Source organism: Dermochelys coriacea, chromosome 9 (assembly GCF_009764565.3).
Source record: "Dermochelys coriacea isolate rDerCor1 chromosome 9, rDerCor1.pri.v4, whole genome shotgun sequence".
Taxonomy (NCBI): Eukaryota; Metazoa; Chordata; order Testudines; family Dermochelyidae; genus Dermochelys; species Dermochelys coriacea.
In genome coordinates this window covers 5,710,404-5,733,392 of record NC_050076.1, presented here as the reverse complement: position 1 = coordinate 5,733,392, position 22,989 = coordinate 5,710,404, and the positions used below count along the sequence as shown (strand labels likewise).

General features: G+C 45.2%; 1 protein-coding gene across 6 annotated transcripts in view; it reads left to right on the top strand.

Annotated features, from left to right (window-relative positions):
• Positions 1 to 22,989, top strand: part of LOC122455657 — a 70,663-nt gene that overhangs the window by 9,555 nt on the left and 38,119 nt on the right. For 3 of the 6 annotated variants that reach the window (XM_043491750.1, XM_043491752.1, XM_043491751.1), the window contains exon 3: positions 14,979 to 15,568. The exons of the other annotated variants lie outside the window; for them this stretch is intronic. The gene's annotated coding sequence lies outside the window, so the exon portion shown is untranslated. Of the gene's footprint in view, positions 1 to 14,978; positions 15,569 to 22,989 lie in introns of those variants that run through there. 6 annotated transcript variants of the gene reach the window in all.

Here is a 22,989-nt window from a genome sequence, read left to right as displayed (position 1 = left end):
CTGTTGAGCCCAACGATCTAGCCAGCTTTCTATCCACCTTATAGTCCATTCATCTGGCCCAAACGTCTTTAACTTGCTGGGAAGAATACTGTGGGAAGACCGTGTCAAAAGCTTTGCTAAAGTCAAGGAATAACATGTCCACTGCTTTCCTCTCATCCACAGAGCCAGTTATCTCGTCATAGAAGGCAATTAGATTAGTCAGGCATGACTTGCCCTTGGTGAATCCATGCTGACTGTTCCTGATCTCTTTCCTCTCCTCTAGGTGCCTGGCAGGAAGGGCAGGGTGGTGGGGGCCCCCAAGTTGAGACCCCATCTCCTATAAGGAAGCAGTAATACACTAATAGTGAATTCCATAATCAGATATTTGTTATGGGGAATTATGCTGTAACCCTGATATCCAACCCGTAGCTGTCGCTCCAGGTCTTTGGGGCTCCATCTGAGACTCTTGGGGCATTCAGAAGTTTGACAGAGGTGTGCACTGGTCACGCAAATGCTCTCCATGCTGTTGCAGTCCCTACATGGCCCCCTATAGGAACAGAAGGAGATGAGATAAGGGCTTAGAACACATGCTGTTGAGCAAGCGTTCATCTAGTATAGCTAGATAAAAAAACGCCTGCCCCCATCAGCCCTGTACCCCACTAAATCCTCATGATCCAGCTGGAACTCAATGGACCATCTGCCTGTGTACTGGCTCTGGCTGCGTGGGAGCGTAGTGCCACTGGAATTCATGTGAATACTTCCATTGGTAGGGTTATTATTATGGGAGTGCTCATGTGCTTCAATTTAAGCAAGTGTGGGTTAATGATTGGGGCCTGAGATTGTAAGCTCTTTGAGGAAGGGACTGTATCTTCCTGTGTGTTTGTATAGCACCTAACACTAACTAAGGGGGCCCTGTTTCTGATTGGCTCCTTTGGGGGCTACTTTAACAACAACAATAATACGTAGTGAGGCCCATGTCTATCATTTTACCTTTATGCTGGCTCACAATTACTGGTTTGGCACTGTAGGGTTGTACTGGTTTAATATGCTTGGGATGCATAACATTGGAAGAGTCACTCATGATGGGTGTTGTGCTACCGGCATTAATTTCTGTGTGTGTCTAGAACACCACCCTCTCCAAGCAGTGTTGTAGATTTTAAATTGTCCCTTTGTATAACAAAAGCATAGAAACAAGAAAATCCCCTGTTCTTTCCCATCGCCAATCATTTCCTTTTATTCTCTAAAAGAGGAGGGTAATAAAGCTGCACTGGTTAGAGACTTGTAATAACCTGAATACACTGTGGCTACAAGTGACCTTGGCTTGACTTGTTGGGAGTTGTCCATTGTACAGCCTTAAATGGGCTGTACGGAGAACAGGGAAGAGAACGGTTGCAGAATCCTAGATGGGATTAACCAGGAAACCAGGAAAGGCAGATTACTTCTGATCATCATTTACATTGGCTGCATTTTCAAGAAGCTGGATTACAAAATATCCCATTGAGATTTGCTAAATTGATTCTGCTCCCTCCTTTGCTCACTGCCAACCTCTGAGTTAGGTTTAACTGGGTGAAGTGACGCAGTCACTTTTCCACTTCTTCCCCCTCATTTCGCAGTAGTAAGAGGCTCCATGGACCCCCAAGTTCTTGGCACCTACAACCCAGGTTGAATTACAGCCAGAGAAGTGACTATATCTTGTCAGACTCTCTGGTTACTTGCTGCTGTATAACCGAGGACTGTGGTGCTCACAGGGCTGAGATAGGTTTCAGAGTAGCAGCCGTGTTAGTCTGTATTCGCAAAAAGAAAAGGAGTACTTGTGGCACCTTAGAGACTAACAAATTTATTAGAGCATAAGCTTTCGTGAGCTACAGCTCACTTCATCGGATGCATTTCTGAGATAGGCTGTGTTGACTTTGCTCACCACTCCAAGGTTTGGATCAGGCAGGGAGTGGGGCCTTCTTAGAATCATAGAGGGAGAAGACAGAGCCATGTCTGTAGAATTTTCCGCGGAAGACACCCATACAGGTTCTTGTGTGGCAATCAGAATCCATGGTAAACCCTTCTTGTTTGGGTACATTTATTAATGATTGGCTAATGTCTCCTCTTCCATGTATTTTTCTGAGTAGGTGGGAGGTTGAGGGTGGAAGCTGGGGGTCTATGACTAGGTTGTCCAGCTCAATTTCCATTCTTTTCACTAGTGTCTAATTTTATTTACCAAGGGGCTGTTTTGACTTTGGGCACTTTATAACTGATTTAAATAAATGAAACAAAAGCTTGTTCAGGTCTGCAAGTCAAAACACGATTATGCTGCGTGCCAGGCTCTGAAAAGCAAGCTGCATTCTCTCTAGCTTGCACATCATCCTCTACAAGAAGGATCCTGGAATCAGAATATAGCTGCCCTTGATTTTCCTGGTGCCTGAGGCAGACTAGAATCCAGTTCCCACTTCTCAACTATACTAGCCCTGCAGGGCTGGCCATAATAATGACATTTAACAGCACACTAAGCAGATGAGATTTGGAAAGCACAGAAGGAGTAGATACAGTATCTACAGTGACAAGCTGCTCATTTTGCAGTCCCTTTTCAGAACCCAAATGAGGTCTTTTATAGTACACTCAGTTGCACTTAGATACAGGATAATAGCTTTGTTGTAACACTTTGTCCATCAGTTTAGTATCTCCCATTCCAGTGTGCTTGACAAACATCAGTAGTAAATCACGCAACTCCTCATCATGTGTGGGGTAGGGAAGTAGTACTAGCCCCATTTTACAAATGGGGAAACTGAGGCACAGAGTGGTCTAAGCGACTTGCATCAAGTCTGTGGCACTGCCAAAATTTGCAGGCCTGAGCTTTAACCACTTGACCTGCCTTGCTGTAATCAGTACTTGAATTAGCCTGGGATAGGTGGGTATGTGCCAGTATTTCCAGTGCAATGATTGCAAAGAACAGAAAAAGATGGAAAAGGGAAAAAAAATAGGAGAGCTGGAGCATATCATCCCTAGCACAGTGACACTGCATTTCATTGTCCTTATCAAAGCTGAAGCTTTCCATTTCTGTCCTCTCCCTTCCCTTCCCTTCCCTTCACACACACACTCACTCACTCTCTCACTTCACTGACAGTGGCTTTCCTGCTTCTTTCTGCATGCTCTCCCTCCAGATAATCATACTGCTGTCGACATTGGTAAAGGAGGTATTTTCCTGCCAATGCGATGCAGTTTTGGAAGAGGGAATACTAAAACACCTAGTATTTTATATGAGTATATCACTTTTCGTTTCAAAGTGATTTACTTACATAGCAAGCTGATCTACATGGGTCGCTTGATCTACCACTGAAGTCGAGCTTCATAAACACACACAGTCAGATTACCCCACAGTAGAGTCAGGGAGTAATGAACATAATTTCCAGTTGAAATTTCAAGGATAATTTAGAGAGGTAGATTGTAATTATCTGAGTTGGAGTTTAACCAGGGCACTGGGGCAAACACCCTCTATAATATTCCTTTCAACCTTTCACAGTCAGAGTGTTGCTGTACATCTCACTTGAAGAGAGACACAATACCCAGAGCGCCACAATGGGGTTTTGGTTCAGAATTGATTCACAGGGAGCTGCACCACATACAGGATCAGTAACTGGGGCTTCCTTGGAAATCAGCCATCCAAGTACTGATCAAGCCCAACTGCTGGATTTAGAAGAGTTGAGGGGATTACACTGTATTGTACATCAGTACAACAGTGAGCATACAAAGCCATGTACCCATTTTTCCCCCTCCATTGACAAGTACATAAATACAGGTCTCAGTGTTAAATATCAAACCTTTTGTCCTTCACAGAGTCAGTTCTATTTAGAGCATGATATTTGTTAGCATGCTAGTTCCACAGTTTGCAGCCGAGATGTCTTTCTTTTCTTGCTTGAGTAATTTTCTGAGCCAGCAGCACTTTACTGCTCGAAACAATGAGGAAAAAAGGAAAGGAAAATACATTGACTAAATTGTAATGTGTCTAATTTATTGATTTATGAATTACAGAGCTGCAACTGATTGGCAGTTGAACCCTTTAATTCCTCAGAGCCACTGAAGCAATGTATTTTGAACATGGTCACTAGAGTTTCGATCAGCATCTTTGCACATTTTATTGAAATTTCCTGACATTCAAATATAACTTTGTAATCAGCATTTTGTTTGGAATTCTTAACTCTTGGCACTGAGTGAAAATATTCCCAGCACCCCAGTCATAAAAACATATTTCAGTTCACTAGAAAGGATTTTTTTTTCTGCTTCAGTGGAAACGTTACCTGTTATATGAAATTCATAGGTGAGCTAGATGATTTTGTATAAGCATTGCACTGTGTTTCTCCAGTGTTCCACCTACTGTTTCCAGTTTCTGTATGTCCAGAGAGTTTGCAGCTGGCATCCTTTCTTTTATTTCTTGCAGTAGGAATCAAACACAAATTCTGAAGCATTGTGCAACATTTTGGAAGCCTGGTTGTAAGAATCAGTTTATCAGAGTTAAAATAATTTGCTTAATTTCCTGGTTTGGTTTTACAATCTCGTGTGAAAAAAGTGTGTTTCCTCTTTCCAGTGTTAGTCACCTAAATCAGGACTTAATACTAAATGGTCTCGCACAGCACCAGAATGTTTGCTAATATTTCAACATTTTATTTTTTACATTTCTAAGTTCTTTCCCCCCTCATTAAGAAAACAAACTGGCGGTACTAAGACCTCAATTCATTTCTTAAATTCTCTCCAGTGCAAAACAGGGCTTATCAAAGGGGAACTTGAAAGTCTGGTGTTGTAACACGTGATTGTAAAGAGGATTAAGTTTTATAGAAAGGAATTCATTCCTGCATTGATAAAGAAGGAATTAAACAGATCTGAAGCTTGACATGGCAGTCTTGAGCCAATTTTTCTAAGCTGGCCATCAAAAGCACACCCATAAAATGTACACATGTGCCTGTTAAAGAAGACTTAACTCAGCCTCCAGTTTTGTGGGAATTATTTGTCAATGACAAAAATAAGGCAATGTGTAAAAGTCAGGACAACTGCATTTATTAATCCCAAATTAGCATGCACAAACGTAGATATGCATATGCAAAATGGGTTGTTATATGTGAAAATGGTGACTTTTGCATGCAATTACACATTTATACTCACACATTCAGGGCTTGAACAGGCTCCATTTTGAGATTTAGGCCCGTGTTGCATTAGCAATGATAATTAGTTTACAGAACAAACAGATGTGGATTAGAAGTCAGCTCTTCTGAGCAGGGACTGTCTTTTGGGGTATGTCTACACTTCGAATGCTTCAATAGACACACTCACTACAGTGGTAGGAGGGGTTCTCCTGTCACTGTCCTTAATCTGCCTCCTGGAGAGGTGGGAGTTACATCAACCTAGCACTGTCTACACGGGGGCTAGGTTGGCATAGCTACGTCTCTTAGGGGAGTGGATTTTTCAGTATACACCATCCCTTCATTCTGTGTTTGTGCAGCGCTTAGCACTGGGGCTCCTAGGTGTCCACAGTAATACAAATAAATTATAATAATAATGAGATGCAATTGTGCTATTAAAAGTGTAGAAGGATCCTGAAGAAAGCTGGACTTGTTGTTTAGACACTGGACTGGGACTGGGGAAATCAGGGTTCAGTTCCTGCACAGGCTTTGTGTGTGACTTCAGGCAAATCATCTGATTGCTTAGTGCCCAAGTTCCTCATCTGTTAAAGGGGATGATAACCATTCCTTTGTCTGTCTTGTCTATTTTGATTCAGGGCAGGGCCTCTTTATATGTTTGTACGAAACCTAACCCAAGACCTTGATCTTGACTGGTGCCTCTAAGCCCTAATGAAATATAAATAATAATAATAATTAATAACTCATTTGTCAAACTTAGAACCCAGGCCAAAATTATGAGGTTTGGATTTATAACAGAGCTTTGGAGGTCTGAAGTTTGTCCTGAAGACCCAACATACACAACACAACCTGAATTTTAAAAAATAACTCACTGGAGCTGCAAATACATTGGGACAACCATGTTTTCTTGTTGGGCAGCTGTGACACAGGGACCTCGTGATGCCAACAGGCAGAGGGCACAGGCATTCATAAGGGTTACAGGGGTCCCCTGGCACTGGTATTTATATACTAGTTCACTCAAAGAGTGTCATGAAAGTTCTCCAATGAAAGCCTGCATCAAACTGATCCCTGTAATCATTACGACACATATATATGGATAATATGTACGGAGTCATATAGAGATACTGACCATTATGCTCTTAAGGTCTGTGACTTGGGGCTGGTGACCAGCAAAGGTGAGAAACAGGTTTCTTTCAGGCAAGAGATGTTTGTCTGTCTGTCTGTTCACACGTAAATGGAGTGTTGTATGGTTCACAATGGTCACCCACTTACAGTCTGAGCAAAATGCTAATCAAGTGAGTGCAACGAATGGTGTGGAGAAAGTGAATATAAAAGTGTTATTTACCCCTTCATGTAATACAAGAGCCAGGGATCACCCAATGAAATTAATAAGCCTCGGGTTTAAAACAAACATAAGGAAGTACTTCACATAACATACAGTCAATCTGTGGAACTCATTGCCAGAGGATGTTGTGAAGGTCAGAAATATATCTGGGTTCAAAAAAGAGTTAGATAAGTTCACAGAGGATAGGTCCATTGATGGCTGTTAGTTAAGATGATCAGGGACAAACCCCATGCTCTGGATGTTCCTAAATCTCTGACTGCCAGAAGCTGGGACTAGATGGATCACTTGATAATTGCCCTTTTCTGTTGACTCCCTCTGAAGCATCTGGCCCCAGACACTGTCGTATGACAGTATATGGGCTAGATGGACCATTCGTCTGACCCTGCAAGGCCATTCTTATATTCTTATGATCAGTGTCTTCATGGGAGATCCTAGACAGAAAAACACAAGCAGTGGGGGAGTTGGGTGGAACCAGGGTTCTGTGTGCAAGTGGAGACGATGGATTTTTGAGCTATAACTGTAGACACAGAAACACTCAGCATCTTTCCACTGAGAAAGCAAGAGGGCAGCATGCTTGTTTCAGGAACAGAAAATCCCAGCCGAGCTTGCTGCTCTATGCTAGAAGGTCTTGGGTGAGCTTTTGCTCTTGATGATACAGCCGTGCCTTATTAGTTAAGTTTAGGCTGTAGTATGCATGTGACATTTTTATTTTATTTGGAACTCTTTGTTTCCAATATTTCTGCTTGCCAGCATTTGAAACTCGGTTCTTTGTTAAATAAACGTACACTTGCTTTCTCTATCAACAAATCTCCGTGCTGTGAGTTAAGTGGCGCCGTGTTCTAAGGTGTAACTGGGCTGTCCTGTTCCTTTGGGAACAGAGGAGTTGGGAATTCTCTGAGTGTCCAGTGGATCAGAGGCTGGCCACTCCAGAGGGACGTTCGGAGGACTCAGGGTTGGTGTATTGCTATCGCCTGTACCAAGACAGCGGGGCCTGCAGCCTGGAAGGCAGCGCTGGTGTTGCCAGAGGCTGCTGGTGGATCTGACCCACAGCAGGCCAAGAAAGGCTGCCCCACGTTTAGGGCAGGTGGTAGTGAGGTGCCTCACAATCCTGGGCAGTCACAGCAACCACATTTGAAAAATGAAAAGGAGAACTTGTGGCACCTTAGAGACTAACAAATTTATTAGAGCATAAGCTTTCGTGAGCTACAGCTCACTTCATCGGATGCATTTGGTTTTTTGGTTTTGGTGGAAAACCAAATGCATCCGATGAAGTGAGCTGTAGCTCACGAAAGCTTATGCTCTAATAAATTTGTTAATCTCTAAGGTGCCACAAGTTCTCCTTTTCTTTTTGCGAATACAGACTAACACGGCTGCTACTCTGAAACCAGCCGTTTGAAAAATGAGTCATCCCTGGACAAATCTCCTAGCCTGTTGTGAACCCCCTGGATAATTCAATGAAGATGCTGAAGCACTCTAGAGCTGTGGTTCTCAGACCATGGTCTATGGACTATTCCCTTGTGAGCTGCAGAATGAGCCTTGGGGGACTGGGATATTGGAGGAGGAGCTAGTCTATGGAAGGAGCTTTTGTCTCACCAAGCGGGTCACAGAATAAATAAATTAATGGGGTACCGTAAGCCGTGTTGAGCTCCCTTTGGCTGGCACAAAATGGTGATTTAAGGGCAATGGAAGCATAGCAGGTCAAACAGGGGAGCTCCTTGGAGCTTTGAAGAGCCTAGAGGCATGGAAGCAGGAAGGGGAGTGAATGCTTACACATTCTGAAGAACTGGCCACAGCTAGTAACAGTCTTTTTAAAACAACGTTGAGCTTTGCATTTCTCTGTCCTGTATCAGCCCCTATCAGGGACCCTGTCAAGGCCTGTTTGTGTTGTCAGATGGATTGACCTTCTGCTCAGAAATTGTCCTTGGCTGCGAAGATCCCGAATTATATGGCATGTATTGGGTGTCAGCCTAGAAAAATGAAATGATAAGAACATGCGGCAGAAAGTAAAGAATTTCTTGTTAAACTAGTTGTGAGAGATTGTTACTCCTCTCAGGGCAGGGGGAACTAAGCCCCCCGCAGCGTCTCACAGGAGGAGCTCAGCACCTCACTGGACTGGGCCCTGCAGTTCTGTGTGGCTACCAATTTTCCAACGCTGCCACGTTTCCATATGCAAACCTCACATGCTGCGCTCATGAAATTAGAGAGTTTTAGAGGAAAAGTTGATGCTTGGTGTCAGAGACAAGCTACATTCCCAGAGAATAGTTATCAGTGGTTTACAGTCATGCTGAAAAGGCATAATGAGTGGGGTCCCGCAGGGATTGGTTCTGGGTCCAGTTCTGTTCAATATCTTCATCAATGATTTAGATAATGGCATAGAGAGTACACTTATAAAGTTTGCAGACAATACCAAGCTGGGAGGGATTGGAGGTGCTCTGGAGTATAGGATTAACATTCAAAATGATCTGGACAAACTGGAGAAATGGACTGAATTAAATAGGATAAAATTTAATAAGGACAAATGCAAAGTACTCCACTTAGAAAGGAACAATCAGTTGCACATATACAAAATGGGAAATGATGGCCTAGGAAGAAAAACTGGGGAAAGGGATCTGGGGGTCATAGTGGATCATAAGCTAAATATGAGTCAACAGCATAACACTGTTGCAAAAAAGCAAACATCATTCTGGGCTATATTAGCAGGAGTGTTGTAAGCAAGACACGAGAAGTAATTCTTCCACTCTCCTCCGCGCTGATTAGGCCTCACCTGGAATATTGTGTCCAGTTCTGGGCACCACATTTCAGAAAAGATGTGGACAAATTGGAGAAAGTCCAGAGAAGAGCAACAAAAATGATTAAAGGTCTAGAAAACATGACCTTTGAGGGAAGATTGAAAAAATTGGGTTTGTTTAGCCTGGAGAAGAGAAGACTGAGAGGGGACATGAGAACAGTTTTCAAGTACATAAAAGTTTGTTACAAGGAGGAGGGAGAAAAATTGTTCTTCTTAACCTCTGACAATAGGACAAGAAGCAATGGGCTTAAATTGCAGCAGGGGAGGTTTAGGTTGGACATTAGGAAACACTTCCTAACTGTCAGGGTGGTTAAGCACTGGAATAAATTGCCTAGGGAGGTTGTGGAATCTCCATTATTGGGGATTTTTAAGAGCAGGTTGGACAAACACCCGTCAGGGGTGGTCTAGATAATACATAGTCCTGCCATGAGTGCAGGGGACTGGACTAGACGACCTCTTGAGGTCCTTTCCAGTTCTACGATTCTATGTTTCTATGTACGTGTAGGAAACACAATACAGAGCCCAGGTTCTGTGGTGCACATTCTCAGCACAGTCACAGAAGAGCAGAGGTCAGACCTCCTGCGGTAGAGTCAAGGTAGGTTGGCTACTTTAACGGGACTTCCATAGTTGCAAAGGTCTGGGTGTCTTGTGTGTTTAACCTTAACTCTGCCTACAGGCCCCTACCAGGATCAGGGCCTCACTGTGCTAGGCCAGGTGCGGAACAGACGCACAGTAAAGCTATATGATTATCACAATTTGACACAGCAGGAACTGAGGCACACAGTGATTAAGTGACTTTTCCAAGGTTACACTAGAAGTCTATGATGGAGCTGGATACTGAGCTCAGGTTTCCTTACTCCCAGTCCAGTGACTGAACCGCAAGGCCATTCTTCCTCCCCCACGGAGGTCCTTGATCTCCCGGATATACAGCTACCACCCTCACTTCACTTTAGTGTGACAGAGCCCTGTGTGTATACACTCAAGAGGCAAATTGGCACCATTAGACCAACTCATTTGTGTGCATTGATCTTCTTCCATTCTGCTAATGGAACTAATTAACTAGTGGCCTTGCAGTGGGTGGGCCTGCGGGAGAAGGAGATTAGATTGATACGCACACACTTGTTAGCCTCTTGCCTTTGTCTCGTTGGCTCCTGGGCAAACTAGCAGGACCCTCCCATTATCTGATTGTGTGCACTGCAGTTATGTGCTGTGCTTGTATTTGTTCTGATAAAAACAGAGCACAGCAATGCCTTCCTGCTTTTATCTCACAGGTCACAGTGTCCTGTCTAACTCCTGGAGCAGTACAGGGGGGTTGGGTAAACCTTGAAGGACTTTACAAACCTCTCAGACTATTTTGTGAAATCAGCTAAGTGAATTCAACATCCTGGGATCGAAGCTCATGCCCAGCTTCCCAACCGAGGATGTCTGAGTGGGTCTGAAACTAGGATAAAACAAATTTGACAGGCCCTACGCAAAAGACCTACCTATGGGGATGAAGAGCTGGTGTCATTGCTTAACAAAAAGGTTTCAGTCTTGGACACACTTCTCCAGCAAAGATGGGGACTAGATGACTTGGGGTATTGATACTTAGAGACAAGCAAGTTTTTTGTCTCTGGTTCTCCGGATCAAATCTGGCTAGGGTTTGCTGGGGCTGAAAGTTGACCATACTATGGTGACAGTTTAATACCTTGTATGAAATGAATGTGTGGTCTCAATCCAGTCCCTTATTGCAGGCATTCACATCCCTGCCACCAATTGACAGTCTCAGCTAAGGACTAAGAGGAGCCATATAGGCTAGAATCTGCTCTTTCCCCTAGAGATGGTCCCTCTGAGTCAGTATTGAAACATATTGGAAGGGGACAGGATGAGGAAGCATGCATATTTGCATCCCAGGCTGTGGTTAAACATAGAACTTCAGTTTCCAGGGCTCTCAGTGCCACAATTTTCATGAGCACTGAAAAATCCTCCAATTCTGTTAAAGCCTCTGCAAGTGTTTAGCTCTTGAAAAGCTCACAGTGCATGTACATTCACTTAAAAGGAAATTAAGCTATAGGAAAACATCTCACATGGGAAAGTTATGGCTAACAAGTTCCTTGCAGTTGCAGTGAGACGCATGTTCAACTGGGAATTCTGCTCTGGTAATTGCAGTCAGACCGTCCCAAAGAGAAGGTGCCTGTCTGAACAGTTCTGTAATTAGCAATTTCTTTATTACTCTGGTAGGAATTTTTCTTCCTACCTGGAGCAAATAAAAGCTTGACTAGTTCACTGTGTGAACACAGTATTTAGTGCCCTTTCTGTCGATTTGAAGCACTAATGAAGCCAAGCTCTTGGGTGGAGGAGTCACTGCGGAGTGAAGATGGGCTTGTGAAATGAAAAGGAAAAAAGGCCTGCCGAGCCGGCAGCAGAAAGAGCACAGAAAGACTAGAGTTGTACAGTTCAAAGCTGGGTTTCTAGGTCAGGCCCAAACTACAAAGTTTGGACCCAGATCTCAAGCTTTTAATTTGATTACAAGTTTCCAGTTTGGACTTATCACTGTTATATGCATAGCTGTGAGGAACTGTCTTTGTGCAAAGTAATGCACATTGGTAAACATAATCCTAACTGTACATATAAAATGATGGGGTCTGAATTAGCTGTTACCACTCAAGAGAGAGATCTTGGAGTCATTGTGGATAGTTCTCTGAAAACATCTACTCAATGTGCAGCGGCAGACAAAAAAGCAAACAGAATGCAGGGAATCATTAAGAAAGGGACAGATAATAAGACAGAGGATATCATATTGGCTCTATATAAATCCATGATACACCCACATCTTGAATACTGTGTGAAGATGTGGTCACCCGACTGCAAAAAAGGTATATTGGAATTGGAAAAGGTTTGGAAAAGGGCAACAAAAATGATTGGGGTATGGAACAGCTTCCATATGAGGAGAGATTAATAAGACTGGGACTTTTCAGCTTGGAAAAGGGATGACTACGGTGTGGGGATAAGATAGAGGTCCATAAAATTCTGACTGTTGTGGAGAAAGTAAATAAGGAAGTGTTATTTACTCCTTCTCATAATACAAGAAGTAGGGTTCACTAAATTAAATTAATAGGCAGCAGGTTTAAAATTAAGAAAAGGAAGTATTTCTTCACACAACACCCAGTCAACCTGTGGAACTCCTTGCCAGAGGATGTTCTGAAGGCCAAGATTAAAGCAGGGTTCAAAAAAGAACTAGATTGGGGTGGCCAACCTAAACCTGAGAAGGAGCCAGAATTTACCAATGTACATTGCCAAAGAGCCACAGTAATACGTCAGCAGCCCCCGCCCCCTGTAGCTACTCCCACCCCACTCCCAGTGCCTCCCACCCATCGGCAGCCCCACCGACCAGCGCCTCCCACTCCCTCCTCGGACCTCTCGATTAGCTGTTCCGTGGTGTGCAGGAGGCTCTGGGTGGGTGCAGGGAGGAGCGAGGGCATGGCAGGCTCAGGGGAGGGAGTGGGAAGGGGTGGAGTGGGGGCAGGGCCTGTGGCAGAGCCAGGGGTTGAGCAGTGAGTACCCCCCGGCATATTGGAAAGTTGGCGCCTGTAGCTCCAGCCCCAGAGTCGGTGCCTATACAAGGAGCCACGTGTTAACTTCTGAAGAACTGCATGTGGCTCTGGAACCACAGGTTGGCCACCCCTGAACTAGATAATTCATGGCAGATAGATCCATCCATGGCTAATAGCCAGGATGGGCAGGGATGGTGTCCCTAGCCTCTGTCTGCCAGAAGCTGGGAACGGGTGACGGGGGCGGATCACTTGACGATCACCAGTTCTGTTCATTCCCTCTGGGGCGCCTGGCATTGGTCAACTGTCAGAAGACAGGATACTGGGCTAGATGGACCTTTGGTCTGACCCAGTATGGCCGTTCTGATGTTCTTTGTTCTTGTGAAAACCTAGATCACATGAAATTCCCCTGCTTTTGTTTTTCATTGTTTTTCAAGCCACAGGCCAAATTCCCAGAACATCTTGCTGAGGTTTGCAGCATTTCCCATGAATCTCTGGGACCGGGTCTGACCAAAGCCAGGCTGGTTTCTGGTTGTCGACTGCAATCCTGTGAAGCTGATCTGATTTGAGTAGTTCAGATGGGAAACCCAGTGGGGCAGTCTGAATTCCATTGTATTTGATTTTCGGGGGTTATCTATGTTGTATGCAATACTCTTCTTTAGTATAGTACCTCTAAAGGCGTGGATGGAGAGGTCCTGGGCATGCCCAGCTCCCCTGGCACCAACAGGGGCTGTGTGTGCTCAGCCGCTCACATAGGGCTTGATGAGCTACAGCCCTGAATAGTGCAGAGGGGGTAGTGCAGAGACACAATCCTTCCCTGAGTGCCAAGGAACACAGGGTAGAGTGTACACCATGCCCTGCCACCCCTGCAATGGTGCAGTGAGCATCCTCTTCCCTGCCAGTTAGCTCAAAGAGCCAGTGCCAAGGGCAGGAAGCTGGGACACTGGCCCTATCTCTTCCCTGCCATTTTCGGGACAGTTTGTGTCCATGGGAAAGAACAAAGGCTGGGAGGAGATGAAGGGACAGTCTGGCCCAGTGTGCACTATATTGGGTTTGAGGGCACATGTGTGCAACCCCAAGGAGCCACACTCTGGCCCACATTTTCCATTCCTGCGTCAACGTAACCCGTGCACATATATCTCCAACTACATCAATAGCTAGCGTGGCTTGCAGAGTAAACTTGGAGGGGCCCGCCCTGTGTGATAAGGGAGCATGTTGGCTTTGGAGATTAACAACAAATGTCTCAGCGCCATGTGTGTGGCATTGCCAGCTGCCAGGAGATTCCATTGAGAGACAGTTGGTGGTTGCTGCACCTGAGAGATTGCTGTCACTTGCAGACACAAGCCTCAAATGTCAGCATTAGTCTGCCTGAGCGTTACTAGGTTAAGGCAATCCCTGGTTTCATGGTGTTTGATTGCACAGATGTCTTCTCCTTGGTGGCGTTCCTCCTTTGAAATCACAGCTGGGATAATTAAGGGCAGCTGCCTGAGAGCCTTTTGTAGCCTGGAGATTTCCCTTGGTGGGATTAATCGCTTGCTGCTACATCTGAAAGAGAAAAAGGGGCTTTAATTATGCTGGGATTAGCACAGGCAGGCTGAGCAAACACTTGGAAAAGCAGGAGGCTCACGATGGCCTGGCACGTGTCCCTTATTTATGCCAACAGTCACTCTCAAGCCCCCCCCTAGCTGGCACCATCTTATCTGTTATGGGCTCTGGTGTCAGAACCCTTTAGCAGCAGCCACTAGAACGAAAATGTTGGGGAAGTCTGTGCTGCAACTAAAAACCTGCAGCCGGCCCGTGCCAGCTGACTTGGGCTTGTGGGGCTCAGGCTAAGGGGCTGTTTAATTGCAGATGTTTGGGCTGGAGCCCCGGCTTTAGGACTCTGCAAGGTGGGAGGGGCCCAGAGCTCAGGCTGCTGTCCAACACCACAAATAAACTGTCCCTTCGCCTGAGCACCGCCAGCCGCGGGTGTCTAATTGCAGTGTCGACATATCCCTTGTGCAAGCTAATATACCTTTATGGCCGGCTCCTTCCTGGTGCTGAGTTCTCTTGATTTCCCAGGGACACACATGGGAGTTGAGGGTGCTCACTTCCAGGCCAGATCAATTTATATCTCAGGGTGAAGACCAAAATAAGGATGTCACATACTTCCCCTTTCTAGTTAACATAAGTTCTTAACATGGAGGATTAATGTACAGTTCTGTTTGTATCCTTAGGATACTAGGAAGGAAGCTGAAAGGAAAATCTACTGAAAACCCCGACCCAGCAAATCCTTACTCATGAGAGTAGCTTTATGCACCCAGATAGATCTCCTGACTTCTCACTTCCATTGACTTCAGTGTGGCTGCTCCCAATAATAAAGTTACTCACAGAGGTAAATGTTTGCAGGATGCAGCCTTTGCAGGATGCAAACTCATGGCCATGCAATGTTGCTGTCCTTCAGCTTTGTCTGCACCCCGGGGGTGGATGTTGCCCCCATGTTAGCCATTGGTGGCCAGCCACTGAAGCAGCGTCTGTGCAAACGCCTATAGTGAACTAGAAAGCAGGGTAACCTGCATCAGTGCAAATCACAGCTTAACCTATCTGCCCTATGGGGTTTGCCCCAGTGCAGTTCCACTGATGGTTGAAACCAGGGCACCTCCCCACCCCCTGGGGTAGGGAAGACCTTAGCAGGAACTTGAAGAACTGTAATAATTTAGGAGCATTTTAAACTGGGGGGCAGTCAGAGCAGGACAGTTGGCAAGTCTGAGTGCTGAGTTTCCCGGCAAACCTTTGCACAACACTGCAGACTCAGGCTCACCAGCACAGGAGTGGAGTAAGCAATGCCTTCCTTTTGGAGGAGTAGCACAGATAATTCAGTCATGTTCCAAGTAGCTCTGCAGCGAGTCACATGTAAAGTATCCTCTTATGGGCCATGCAATGCCTGTAGAGTGGCATCTCAAGGGCAAGTCTTTTGCGCTAGTGGAGGGTGTGAGAGCCGGGGGAGGAGGGCTCTGAACTTTCCTGGAAATGAGAGATAAATGGCATTGGTCACGGCCAAGCTGATTTCACAGTGCTGATCTTCCAGTTATTCTGCCCTGCAACAGTACCTCCATCCCAGCCATGCCTTGCTCCTGCCAATTGTGCTGAACTGCCAAGTGAAGGAGTGATGAGGTCAGATGCCCACCTTGGACTAGACAGAGCCCTCCAAACTCACTTCATTTGTGGCCTAGATCAAGTGTCACAGACTCCCTGTCGTATCCCTATGTGCATGCAGCACAGCTGGGGTGCAGGTCTCCCAGATCTGCACCTTAACCATTTCTCTGAGAGCTTACATTTTATGGGCAGCAATTGCATCCTTATTTTGACTATACTTCATCTAGTGTCTTCGTTTGCACTGATTTGTGCATGCTCCCGGTATTTCTATAGCTTCCCGAAGAGCATCAGATATTGCATATTATTCATTTCTCAGAACTAATAAAGAAGCAGGCATGTGACATTGCACTCCATATGTTTTACGGAAATATGCTTACGAGTGTGAATATGATGTAACTGGAATATGCTTTATGCAAAAGGTCTCTTGTAAAGTATCATAACAAAGGTTATAACCTATTGAATATATTCCTCCTATTTGTATGCATGTATCCTTCTTGTATCTGAAGCTAGAAATATGAAGTATAACTCTGAGGTCCGATTGTAATTATGCAAAGTGTGGGCCATTAATGGTGGTTTAGAATCTTGATGGCTCCGACTGACTAGGACAATTGGTTGTAAATAGTTTATTTACCTGCATGCCTTCCTGTGTATGTATGGGCCGACCCAGAAAGAATGGAGCCTGGGGTCTTACATTGACATGTGAGCATGTCACATGATACTGGAATCCATCTTAATCCTTGTACTTTTCCATTGATGAAGTGGGGGTGGGGACAAGCACAGACAAAAGATTCCCACCTTGTACCAAAGCTATAAAAGGGGGTGGAGCAGGACAAAGAGGGTCCCAATCATGAGAAAACCCCTGCTTACCACCTGAGATGTCTGCTGGAACTAACAAGGACTGTACCAGGGGAAAGGATTGGGCCCAGACTAGGAAGGAGTCTAGTCTGTGAAAGAAGCTTATTGGAACATCTCTGATGGTGAGATTTACCTGTAATCAGTTTCTAAATGTATTAGGCTTAGACTTGCGTGTTTTGTTTTATTTTGCTTTGTGACTTACTTTTTTCTCTCTGTTCTTACTTCAAACCACTTAAATCCTACTTTTTATACTTAATAACATCATTTTTGTTTATTAATAAACCCAGAGTAAGTGATTAATACCTGGGGGAGAAAACAGCTGTGCATATCTCTCTATCAATGTTATAGTGGGTGGACAATTTACAAATTTACCCTGTATAAGCTTTATACAGAGTAAAATAGATTTATTTGGGGTTTGGATTCCATTGGATGCTGGAGACAGGTAACCTGCTGAGCTGTTTTCAGTCAACTCTGCAGCTTTGGGGGCATGGGTCAGACCCTGGGTCTGTGTTGCAGCAGGCTGGCATGTCTGGCTCAACAAGGCAGGGTTCTGGAAGCCCCAAGCTGTAGGGAAAATGGGCTCAGAGGTAATTTCAGCACATCAGGTGACATTCCCAAGGGGATCTCTGTGACTGAACCTGTCACAAGGGGGGCATGTGTTGTCATGACTTGAGCATTTCACGTGCATTAATTTTAGTCATCTTGAGGCATAAGGCAGTCAGACCCTGGGAGAACTCTGGGAATTCTTTGTTTCCAGGATTGCAAGCTCTCTGGTGCAGGAACAGTCTCAATTTGTTGGTACAGCTCCTAGCTCGCTCCTTGATCGGGAGCTCACTGCACTGCTGTAATACAAATAATACTTACTACATGCATGAGAGAAGCTTGTTTACTAATATGCCAGCTCCACGTCTTTAATGGTTATATAATTTAGGCAGAACACTCGTCGAGCCAGCATAGCAAAATATTATGCTAAACTATACCTTGCATTAGGCGATACAAGCAGCTCCTTATCAGATCAAGACAAACTGCGCAGACGGTTAGAACACAGTCATTTCTGCCCAGAGGCTGCACATGCTCAGTGTCCCCTGCGCGGGAAATTGCTTCATTCATAGAGCCAAGCACCTGAATTGCTGTCTGCAACAATCTCTTCTTTTGCTGGAACAGGATGTGCTCTAAACGAAATAGAGGCGAGTGGACTGTGCAATGCGCAGAGGTTCTTTTTCTAAAGTCCAGGAAGCTCCAGCCACCGCAGCCATGACTGAGAGCAAGGCCCTGAATAGACGAGAACCTCAGCTGTATGCAACTGGGGGGAGCTCCCACGGGATAGCAGCTGTGTCTTCAGTGGGATTTTAGCTTCTAGGGTAGCTGCAACCCTCCAATGTAGATACAATTTACATCAGCTCAGCATGATTCCAAGCCCCAGTGCAAACTCCCATGCACAAGTGCAACTTGTGTCCACACACAGAGTCTGCATAGGAGGCTAAAACCCTAATCCACTTAAGGCTGAAAAGCAAGGCAGAGAAATGCATTCCTGCAATGCTGCGCAGTGTTAGCTGGTTCAGGAGAAGTGAGAAGAGTTTGCTGCTGTGAAATGCTCGCGATTATTGTGTTTCAGGGGCAAATGCAGGATGAATAATCCTAGTTTATGGAGTGTGGGCTGGGTGTGCTGACATGCCAAGGCTTATTTCATTTCATTTGCTTTCGGTGTATCTGGGTGCCTTTCTGAGCTGTTACATCAGATGCTTTAATGATCTCCAGCAGAGTAGAAGAAAAGCAAAGACCATCAACAGCTTTCCTCATTGCTGGTGAAGTGCAGGAAGCGAAACTTAGATACCACACGGCATGAGCAGTGGCTAAGCCAGCTGTCCCATGCCAGCCTGCCATCACAGCTCTGTCTAAGGCTGAGAGACTAGCTCAGGGTCCATTCACTTTAAGTCTCAGTATCCCCACTGAGCCTGCTAGCAAGCAAAAGCTTATGCTCAAATAAATTTGTTAGTCTCTAAGGTGCCACAAGTCCTCCTTTTCTTTTTGCGAATACAGACTAACATGGCTGCTACTCTGAAACCTGTCATTGTGGCAGTAGGTTTGTGATGGGCCTGTGGGTGCCACTGAATAGCCCTGCTGACCTGGGCTGGATCTGAACCCCTGACCACGGGGCAAAATCTCATTCCCCAGGCCCTGAATTACCCAGCCAGGAAAATAAAGGGCCAAGGTCCTGCTTCTTTGTCTTTGAGAGAAGAAGGGCAGCAAAGAGAATTCTGCCCCAGCTGGCACCAGGCTGTGCAGAGGCCCTAGAGAAGGATGTTTTACTAGTGATGGTGAGAAGATTTCACCAGCTTGATAGGAGCTGAGACAGCACTACCTGTCGGTAATTCACTTGCACAGCTTCACCGGCCGGAAGGGAGCGTTTTGGTCATCTGCTCTGACCTCCTGGGTCACACAGGCCGTAGGACTTCCCTGAGTTCATTCTCATTTGAACAACAGCCATCTTGGGTTAAAAATTGCCAGTGATGGAGAATCCACCATGACCCTTGGTAAATTGTTCCAGTAGTTAATTACCATCGGTGCCTTATGTCTAGTCTGAATTTGTCTAGCTTCAATTTCCAGCCTTGTTAGACCTCTGTCTGCTAGATTAAAGAGCCCTCTATTTTCAAATTTTTGTGACCCTTGTAGGTACTTATAGACTGTGATCTAGTCACTCCTTAACCTTCTCTGAACCCTTTCCACTGTATCAACATCCTTCCTGAAATGTGGACACCAGAACTGGACAGTGTATTCCAGCAGCAGTCGCACCAGCGCCAAATACAGGGAGAATATGATAACAGGAGGCTTTCTAATATTTGCTGCTGATGAAGAATTAAGGAAAATAGCTAAACTAGTGTGCGTCTCAGGGTAAATAACCCAGTGCTCATGGTCTGGATTCTGTCACTGTCAGGTGAGGTACAGTACACAGGGGGAAAGGAAGGGACTGCAGTTAGCCCTGAGTTTCATGGCTTTTTTGGTTTGTTGCAGATGAGCTTGTGACATTTTTCCAGATTCTTTTTTTTTATCTGTGGTATTTCTTTCCTGATCTCAGTTCCCTTTTCAAGTACCCCATTGCTTTGGAACAGATTACACATGTCTTTGGGACAGTAATAGTCATATGCCAAATTTCCACAGGTGAGTCCAAGGGAAACAGGGGGGAGAAGTGGGAATTATAAATCACCATCATTCATCTCCTGCCCCATCTGTAGCTGTAACACAACTCTTCCAGTTGCTGAGCTGAACTCAGAAAGTCATCTGAGTCCTTGAGAGGAGTTCTGTGACCTTCCTAACACCACAGTGCTTAGCAAAACTGCCTGCTTCATGATCTTACCCCTGTAACTGCACGCTTGCATTCTGGATTCTTTAGCCTCGGTGTTAAAACAATACGGACCATCCAACTGAAGCAAAATGCTTGTCAGGATTCAGAGATGGATGAGACAGTTATGTGACTGACATTAGCCTCTGGAGTTACAGAGACCAAAATGACAAGAAATCTCAGCCCTCGTGCTGCAGGGCATAAGGGGATCAGCAGCTGAGGTCAGGAAGAAATTCACTCGCTCCTATGTGGTAAAGCATTGGGCATTTCAGTAGGTGCTTTATGTTTTCTTCTAAGCATATTGTAAAGCTGCCGGCAATGACTTGAGCGTGAGTACCAGTCTCACGGCAGACTGCCAGGAAGCAGGGCACAAACCCCAAACTGGCTGTGAGCTCTATACTTAGATTTCACCAACCAAGTGTCAAGTATAAATTTGTCAGGCGTTTTAACAGCCTTAACATGGAATCACAGACGGTCCCCTTGGGTTCTCCGATCTGTCTCGCCACCCTGCCTTTGTGATGGATGGTCCCTTACACCAAGAATCACAGCAACATTCAGGTTTCAGAGTAGCAGCCGTTTTAGTCTGTATTTGCAAAAAAGAAAAGGAGTACTTGTGGCACCTTAGAGACTAACAAATTTATTTGAGCATAAGCTTTCGTGAGCTACAGCTCACTTCATTGGATGCATTCGGTGGAAAATACAGTGGGGAGATTTATATACACACACAGAGAACATGAAACAATGGGTTTTATCATACACACAGTAAGGAGAGTGATCACTTAAGATGAGCTATTACCAGCAGGAAGGAGGGCGGTAAGAAGGAAAACCTTTTGTGGTGACAAGCAAGGTAGGCTATTTCCAGCTGTTAACAAGAACATCTGAGGAACAGTGGGGGGTGGGGTGGGGGAGAAATAACATGGGGAAATAGTTTTACTTTATGTAATGACCCATCCACTCCCAGTCTCTATTCAAGCCTAAGTTAATTGTATCCAGTTTGCAAATTAATTCCAATTCAGCAGTCTCTCGTTGGAGTCTGTTTTTGAAGTTTTTTTTTTTGTTGAAGGATAGCCACTCTCAGGTCTGTAATCGTGTGACTGGAAAGATTGAAGTGTTCTCCGACTGGTTTTTGAATGTTATAATTTTTGACGTCTGATTTGTGTCCATTTATTCTTTTACGTAGAGACTGTCCAGTTTGACCAATGTACATGGCAGAGGGGCATTGCTGGCACATGATGGCATATATCACATTGGTAGATGCACAGGTAAACGAGCCTCTGATAGTGTGGCTGATGTGATTAGGCCCTATGATGGTGTCCCCTGAATAGATACGTGGACAGAGTTGGCAACAGGCTTTGTTGCAAGGATAGGTTCGTGGGTTAGTGGTTCTGTTGTGTGGTGTGTGGTTGCTGGTGAGTATTTGTTTCAGGTTGGGGAGCTGTCTGTAAATCTCCCCACTGTATTTTCCACCGAATGCATCCGATGGAGTGAGCTGTAGCTCACGAAAGCTTATGCTCAAATAAATTTGTTAGTCTAAGGTGCCACAAGTACAGCAACATTCAGGTTACTCTGAGTCCCAAAAAACCGGTCACTTATCCCAGGTCAATTGCACCTTAGATCTTACACCAAAGACAATGCTTGTAGCGAATCCTATAATAAAGTATGTACAGATTTATTAAGTAGGAAAATGAAACGAGAGTCATTTACAAGGTAAAAGCAGGTAATCATAGATACACAAATGTGTTACATTCTTAAGTTTCAAAAGATAATAGAAGCTTCTATAATCAGCAAGCTCTCTATGTCCTTTAAGGCTACCCCAGGCTAAGGACTGGGGACCTCTTGCTTGTGCCTAGAAAGCTAATGAGAGGAATCCACTTAGGGTGACCAAACAGCAAGTGTGAAAAATCGGGACGGTGGTGGGGGGTAATAGGCGCCTACATAAGACAAAGCCCCAAATATCAGGACTGTCCCTATAAAATCGGGACATCTGGTCACCCTAATTCCACTTGCATGACTAGTCTTCACAGGCAGGAGGGCAGAACAACCAGTGCCTTTTGGCCTCTTTAACATCCCACAATTGTCTGGTGTTGATGGACCTTTCCTAGTGGGCAGGACACCCATCAACACCTTCTGTCAAAGATCAGCCCATCGCACTAGTTAATGTCTCTCTCTTGTCTGGTGATTTACATAGGCTCACAAAACAACTGCTCAATTATTCCCTTACAATACAGATTGCAACAAAGTCCCTGCTCTACCTTGCTGGGTCTTGCACTTATTGGCGGATTTGCGCACCTTGGAGCTTCACGGCAGCCCTCGGCTTGGCCGTTTTTCTAAACCCACAGTCCAGGTAGACTCCTCTTGTGTCTGATCAGGAGTTGGGAGGATTTGGGGGGAACCTGGGCCCGCCCTCTACTCCAGGTTCCAGCCCAGGGCCCTGTGGAATACAGCTGTCTAGAGAGCCTCCTGGAACAGCTGTGCGACAGCTACAACTCCCTGGGCTACTTCCCCATGGCCTCCCCCCAACACCTTCTTTATCCTCACCTCCTGGTGTCTGATAATGCTTGTACTCCTCAGTCCTCCAACAGTCCATGTTCTCACTCTCAGCTCCTAGCGCCTCTTGCTCCCAGCTCCTCACACGCACACCACAAACTGAAGTGAGCTCCTTTTTAAAAACCCAGGTGCCCTGATTAGCCTGCCTTAATTGATTCTAGCAGCTTCTTGATTGGCTGCAGGTGTTCTATTCAGCCCGTCTTAATTGTCTCTAGAAGGTTCCTGATTGTTCTGGAACTTTCACTGTACCTTACCCAGGGAAAAGGGACCTACTTAGCCTGGGGCTAATATATCTGCCTTCTAATATTCTCCTATAGCCATCTGGCCCGACCCTGTCACAAGATGTTGTG